The following is an 8,122-nucleotide window of genomic DNA, read 5'->3' as shown; positions in this document are numbered from 1 at the left end:
TTCATCAGTGAATGTATTGTTGTGATAGTTGAAAAGGAAACTCCCCCAAATTGTTTGTATGACCCGTAAGGTTAATCTAACATTCGAGGACGAATGTTCTAAAGGGGGGGAGGATGTTATATCCCGTATTTTCGTACATTGGAACAATCCGGATTAATTATGATAAGTTAAGGACAAAACTATTTCGGGATACAAAGTCGGGATTTTTGACCTTCGATTTTATTTTGAGATATAAGTTGTGCATGAATTTATTGGTATGGAACAATTAGAAAAATTTGGGACCAAAAGTGATAAAATTGGAAGTTGAAAATCATCCAATTCCCATGTGTGGCCGTGTGAGTGTGATGGATGGCCCACCCATTTTGTGTTCAATTTTAATTGGAACAACACATTGGTGTGGGCCATATACACTTGTGCAACTAATGTGGAGACTTAAAAGATGACCACTACTTCATTTGCTTCATTTTAACACTTAGAAAAAAAAGAGAACAAGAAGTTGAAGCACTAGAGGCTCTCGACTAGAAACCAAGAAAACCAACTTCCATTTAAGCCCTTCCAAAATTATTTTCTTGGTACAAACCCACTATATTGAGGTCCCTAAGTAGCGTGGAGGTGTCGTTGGAGCGATCAACCCTTTATTTTTCATCCTTGGAAACCCTAGGCTATTGGGAAGTTGAAGAGGAAAGGTAAGAATTGATTATGTTTTATGTTTTATAAAGGTTGTATGTATGTTGTAGTATGTTAATATGGATGAAAATCATGAAATAAAGTATGTTGAAGTTGAGGCCATATGTATGAGGCTTGGCCGTGTGATGGGTGTGTGTGTTGTGTTGTATTAAAGTGATGAACTAATGTCTAGTTAGCATATTATGATCATTGTAAGGTGAAGAACGATTGAGAATCATCCATATATGTATATGTGTAGTGTTGGTCGAAATGGGTCATATTATATGACAATGAACGAATTGATATCGCTTAATGTTTTAGTCGTCGTCGTTATGAATTCTATGTTGGAAATGAATGTTTAATGACTCAAATTGATGTGTAGTTGTTGCGGACTGATTTGGAGACTATTGTGCATTTAATGTAGTTTATATATGGATGAGAATAGCATTGTCGAATGTGAATTGTGGATGCAAATCATGATTTGGAAATAAGGAATGGGTTAAAGTGAGGTTCTCGGTTTGGGGAAATCTGTTTTCGGGTGGATTGGAACAATTTTTGGATTGTTGGAAATGTTGTATGAATTGCTTAGAATGTCTTTAAATATTGTTGGTATGGGTTCGGGTTAGTATTTGAATGTATAAGCGTCGATGTTGGCTTGAAGGTAAGCCGTTGAATTGAATTTATGAATGTTGTTGAATGATGGAAAAGAGAGCTATTATTGTTGCATTGCCTTTCGGATTGATTATTAATGTTGCTAGGTTGGTTGTTGTTGTTGTTGTTGATTGATTTGGCCGAGTTAAATTCTGGGGGTGGCCTATTTACAGGAGAAATGCTGCCCAAATTTCTGTAGAATTAAGGGCAAATTTGGAATTAAATGCCCAAAAAGTCTTTAGCTAATATTTGGCATTTTATGACTTGTTTATAGATCGTGGGTAGCCCGAGACGTAGGAGGGACTTATCTTGAGTTTGGATTATATTGGAGAGCGTTTGAGGTATGTAAAGTAACCTTCTTTCCTTGGCATGCCTTAGTTAAAATAGGCTATGACACGAACTTCGAGGAAACTCTATTCCCGCAATCCGAGCATGTCTATGATACGCATTTGTTTCTTGATATTCATATGTTGATGTGATGAAATATTGATCCTTATGCCCTTGGAACTACTAGTTTACCAAAGTTGCGTGAAAGTTTGATTTCTAAAAGAATTTATTCTTTAACGATTCGAAAACTACAAACGCCCATAACTTTCACAGAAAAGCTCGGATTGCTTTGAAATTTTCGTAGAAGCTTGTATGATCTAGGATGAGTATGTTTTCCATAGGCGGGCCCAGTTTGGGTCTACACCCGTCCGTGGGTCCCGCGATGCCCTTTTATGTAATTTCGACAACTTTTGGAAGAATATGTTGCAATTATTATTCCGATTTCAAATATGACTGTGTTACTTATCTTTTGGATTTATGACAATCATTTTATGCATATGATTCCTCACGACTCCGCTCGTGCATTACGTTATGTCTTTCGCGAGTCCGGGCCGGTTCTGTTGTCGTGCGCATTATGATATACTCCGGTGTTATCTTGTGTTTATGGTTCACCGAGTTCCTCGCTCGAGGGCGGGTTCCACTTATGCTTGGCTTTATCTCGTGTTTGGCGTTATCTTGTGTTGTGATATGTGACGGGGATTCGGAGATTTGAAACTTTCTGGTGTTATGCTGTGTTATGGCGCCATCGATAGGCGGGCGACCATATTTCCTGTACCCTATGCATGATTTGTATTTTTAAAGTAACATTTTGATATTCTGGAAATGCATTTACTTTCTGTACCTCTATTTCGATCATGACTCAGATTTGTATACTACATTTTTCGCTTTGCATACTCGGTACATATTTCGCATCGACCCCGCTTTCTTCGGGGGCTGCGTTTCATGCCCGCAGGTACAGACGCATAGTTTGGTGATCCACCTGTTTAGGACACCCTCTTCTACTGATTGGAGTGCTCCCTTTATTCCGGAGCCATATTTTGGTATATATTCGTCCGTTGCATTTGTATACATTTGTTCAGGGGTACGGCGGGGCCCTGTCCCGTCATATGATTCCGTTTGTCTGTTTAGAGGTCTGTGGATATGTATGTGGGTTACGCCCATTCTGTACAGTTGTGTTTGTATATGTTGTGTTTGGGGCGATCCCATTCGCCGTGGCAGCCTTGTCGGCTTGCATTTGTATATGTTTTGGGCCGTTGCGCCATTTGATAGCCTTGTCGGCTTTGTTATATACATGGTTGCGTTTGAAATATGTTTGCGACAGTTTGATATAATTTGAGATAGTGTTTGATATTCGTATATATATAAGCCATCCGTGTGTGGCTCTGTTTGACAGGTGTGTTTGGGTGCCCAGATCGGGCACTAGTCACGGCCTACGGGGTTGGGTCGTGACAATATGTATGCGTTGGCCGTGAGTTCTCGAGACGGTGTTTTTTTGTGTTGATTGTTTAGGAGACAGTATAGCTCAGTTATTGTTACACCTCAAAAAATTTCCCGTTAACGTACAGTAAATATAATAACGAAGGGTACAACGTATACGATGTTTTGATAAGTAAGAAATAGCATTTGATGATTTTAAACGAGATTTCAAAGACATTTAAGGTAAGGGAAGAAAGTTGTTAAGGAAAGCAAGTTATATGTTGTGTGTCGGGCAAGATTTATGAGTATCGAGTTAATGATGTTTTAATGATGCTTTGGAGAAGAGTTACAACGTCCCTTAGATTGGTATTGAGGTGTTAAACAAGTGCCAAGAAGGTTCCATAAGGATTGAAGATCAAACGAGTCAACGAGAATGATTTCGGAAGAACTGGGCATTATACGGCCCAACATACTGGCCGTATAAATTATACGCCGTATGTCTGGCCGTATAATCAGCCCAGAATGACATACCTCTCTGGACCAAATCTACGGCCAGACATACGGTCAGTATAATTTATACGGACCGTATGTTGGTCCGTAGAATATGGTCGGGCCAGATTTTAAACGTTGATATAAGGACCCCAAGTTCATTTAATTCATTTCATTTTCACTCCACACTTCAAGAACACTCTAGAATTCTCTCCACTCTTCATCCACAAGAACCCAAGGGAAATTGATGATCAACTTCATCAAACCAACAAAAATCAAGAGTGTAAAACACATTAAAGTTCATCCAAGCCAAGAAATTCCAAGAGAAGTGAATTAGGGTTTTGGTGCAAGAAGAGTATTGCCACTCAAGGCTTATTCCTACACTATCTAAGGTGAGTTTTATGGTATTTTCATATTGTTAAAGGTATTGAGAAGTTGAAACACTTGGATTGTAGAAGAGTATAGAAAATGGGTCATGAATGTATGAATAGTGTCATTTTTGAGTAAGAGCTTGGATTGAGTTAGGGATATCGATATGTCATGATTGTAAGTATGTTATGAATGAAATTTAGAACATGGGATAAGTGTTATATGTGAGAAAACACGATAGTGAACTATGACCATGATTATAGAGGAATTGAAGTAAAATGGTGAAATGTGATAACGTAGATAAATGATGATTGTTGCTCACCATATTGTGAATGATGTTATGGGTGTTTGGGAGTTGATATGGAATATGAGAAAAGTTGTATAAACAAAGGAAATGCTGCCCAATTTTTCTTAGCTTTAGTAATCACGTTCTTATAGTCGATTAGCTAATATTAATACGAACTTTCTTGAAGGTAGAAACGCGAGTATCGAAGAAGGACAATCAAGCGATAGAATTGTTAAACGAAAAAGGTATGTAAGGCTAAACCTTTCCTTCTAAGGCATGAATCTTATGGCATCATTTTCCTTCCTTCTCCATGAATGTCCTACATTCCGGAAAACTAAGAGTCTATGTTCATGAATAGCCATATGAGATAAGAGATACATTACGAACACGATAATGATGATGATGAGCTTAAGCCTAAAGATTCTAGAGTTCATGACATGATATTCCTACAAAGCCAATGATGTTAACTATGATCCAATGATGCTTTCCTCATGTGCACTTACCTTAAAACGTTAGTCCCTCCAAGGTGAGGTATAACGATTATGATCACTCCATAATGTAATCGGGGGTTCACGACCTCATGTCACCCCGACATAGCCATAGTCGCCTCCAAGTTTTAATGTATGTTCTAAAGATAAATGTATGATGATGTCTAGCCTATGATATGTCTATGAAATGTATGATAATGTTAAATTTATGATGAGTATATGACGATGCGATTCCACCGCGCCTAAATGGCCGGGCATGTCACCGCTAAGGCGGGCTGCATATGATTACACCGTGCCTAGATGGCCGGGCATGTCACCGCTAAGGCAGGCTGCTATGTTTACACCGAGCCTAGAGGGCCGGGCATGACACCACTAGTGGGCGGCATACGATGGTTACCCGGACGCGGGCTAACGATGATGATGTAAATGTAATATGATGATGCATACGCTATGGTAACACATATGATATGCTTATGTATGATATATGTATGAAATGTATCCGCACATAAAAAGTACGCAGGTTATGTTTTCATCCTATGCCTTATGACTTCTCTATTATGTTCATTTCATTCATGCGTTACATACTCAGTACAATGTTCATACTGATGTCCGTTTTCTTTGGACGTTGTGTTCATGCCCACAGGTAGACAGGGAGGTGATCCAGACTCGTAGGAGCTATTAGCTGATTTGAGAGCACTCCATTGTCCCGGAGGTGCCATTGATTATTCTTTTGTGTATATATATATGTATCTATATTTTGGGCACGATGGGGTCCGGTCCTGTCCCGTCCCTATGTCTAGCACTCTAGTAGAGGCTCGTAGATACGCATGTGTGGGTAGTATGGTCTCACAGTTTCTCATTGTATGTGTATATATATATATTATTTTGATAGCCAAAGGGCCTATGTATATAAAGTGAATATGTTTCAAATGAAAATAGTTTTCTTTTATGATTGTGAGCATAAGAAATATGAATAAACGCAGGATGAGTACTAGAATGAGTGGTGCTCGGTGGTCAGCCCGGGGTACCCGTCATGGCCCTAATCAGGTCGTGACAAAAGTGGTATCAGAGCAGTTCAGTCCTAGGAAGTGTCTACGAGCCGTGTCTGGTACAGTCTTGTTTATGTGTGTGTTGCACACCACACTTATAAACGAGGCTACGTGGCATTTAGGAAAAATGACCATCTTTCATCTTAAGAGATCGTGCGATAGAGCTGAGTTATAAGATTTTCTCCTCCCTAATAGTGTGCTATGATTTCAGAAATGCCGCCAAAGGGAAAAACTAAAGCCACCCGGAAGGGCAAGACTACGATGAAAAGGCGAGTAGAAAGAGAGCCGCCAATGAATGTAGATGAGGGTGAATCCCATAATGAGGCTCCATCTAATGCTTCTTCCACCCCGCCTATTACAGAAGAACAAGAAGGGGCTTCAGCTCCAGCTCCTATGCCTCCAGTCCCTCCACCGGCTACTTCGGGTCAACAAGTGACCGAGGCTATTCATTTATTGACGCAGTTAGTTGCCGCCCAAGCACAGCGGCAGAATGCGGGCCCAAGTGATCGGTCAGCTAGTACCAGAGCCCGTGATTTCATGAGTTTGAATCCTCCGGAGTTTTTCGGGTCAAAGTCGGATGAAGATCCGCAAGGCTTAATTGATGAAATGTTGAGGACATTGAAGATTATTCATTCCTCCGAAATCGAATCGGTGGAGTTGGCATCCTATAGACTTCGAGATGTGTCGGTATTATGGTATAATAATTGGATGTCATCAAGAAAAGAGAATGCGCCTCCTCCCATTTGGCAAGAATTTGTAGATCCTTTCATCTGCCATTATTTGCCACCCGAGGTCCGCCGAGCTAGAGCGGATAGATTTTTAAATTTGCAGCAAGAAAATATGAGTGCTCGGGAGTATAACCTTCAGTTTAATTCATTGGCTAGATATGCCCCGACTATGATGGCTGATATGGGAGATAGGGTGCATAGGTTTGTGAGTGGCTTAGGGCCACATTTATTTAAGGATTGCTTGACAGCTTCATTGCAAGATGGGATGGATATTTCCCCCATTCAAGCCCATGCCCAGAATTTAGAAGGACAACAACATCCGTAAAGGGGTGATCGTGATATGGATAAAGGGCAAAGCAAGAGAGCCAGATCTATGGGGGCAGGTAGTGAATATAGAGGGGGATCAAGGCAGTCACATTCTAGACACTCAGGCCAGTCGGTGACTAGTGCACCTCCACGATTTACGGGTAGGAGATTTGATTGCTCTATTCCCTCAGAACAGGGTCAGAGTTCGAGAGCTTCAGGTTCCCAGTTTGGGGGTGATTATAGTCAGAGGAGACCACCGGTTCCCCGATGCAGCCAGTGCAGAAAATTACACTCGGGGCCATATCGCCAGGGCACAGATGCTTGCTATATTTATGGACAGACTGGACACTTGATGCGAGATTGTCCTTCGAGGTATGGTAGAGGTGGGGTTCAGCCCACAGGATCAGCAGCTGGCTCCTCTTCAGTGCGCCCGGCAGGGCAGACTCCCCAGATTCCAGCAGGCCGAGGGGGAGCATCTACTTCAGGTGCCACTCAGCCCCGCATGTATGCTTTAGCCGGACGACAGGATCTCGAGTCCTCCCCAGATGTGGTTACAGGTACATTATCCGTATTTTCCCATGATGTGTATGCATTGATAGATCCGGGTTCTACCTTATCTTATATTACTCCATATGTTGCTGGTCGTATTGGGGTGAAACCCGAGCTAATTAAACCTTTTGAGGTATCTACTCTGGTTGGTGATCCCGTGATAGCTAAACAAGTGTACAAAAATTGTGTACTTGTGATATGCGACCGCCAGACTAGAGCTGATTTAGTAGAGTTAAAAATGTTGGATTTCGATGTCATTATGGGTATGGATTGGTTGGCCTCATGTTATGCTAATGTTGATTGCCGAATGAAATTAGTTCGATTTCAATTTTCGGGAGAGCCCATGCTTGAATGGAAGGGTAATACAGCATCTCCAAGAGGTAGGTTTATTTCCTACCTTAAGGCAAGAAAGATGATAGCTAAGGGCTATATTTATCACTTAGTCCGAGTTCATGACACTAAAGCAAAGTCGCCAAATTTCCAATCCGTTCCGGTAGTGAATGAATTTTCGGATGTATTTCCAGATGAACTTCCAGGCCTTCCTCCGGAAAGAGAAATTGACTTCACTATTGATGTGTTGTCGGACACGGCCTATTTTATTTCTCCTTACCGAATGGCTCCGGCAAATTGACTGAAAGAGCTAAAGGCATAGTTGAAAGATTTGCTTGAAAAGGGTTTATTAGATCCACCATCACCGTGGGGGAGCACTGTCCTATTTGTAAGAAAGAAAGATGGCTCCTACGAATGTGTATCGATTATACGGCGAGTTGAATAAGGTGACGATAAAGAACAAACATC

This window comes from Lycium ferocissimum, chromosome 5 (assembly GCF_029784015.1).
Source record: "Lycium ferocissimum isolate CSIRO_LF1 chromosome 5, AGI_CSIRO_Lferr_CH_V1, whole genome shotgun sequence".
NCBI classification, from domain to species: Eukaryota; Viridiplantae; Streptophyta; class Magnoliopsida; order Solanales; family Solanaceae; genus Lycium; species Lycium ferocissimum.
This window is presented reverse-complemented; position numbering follows the sequence as displayed.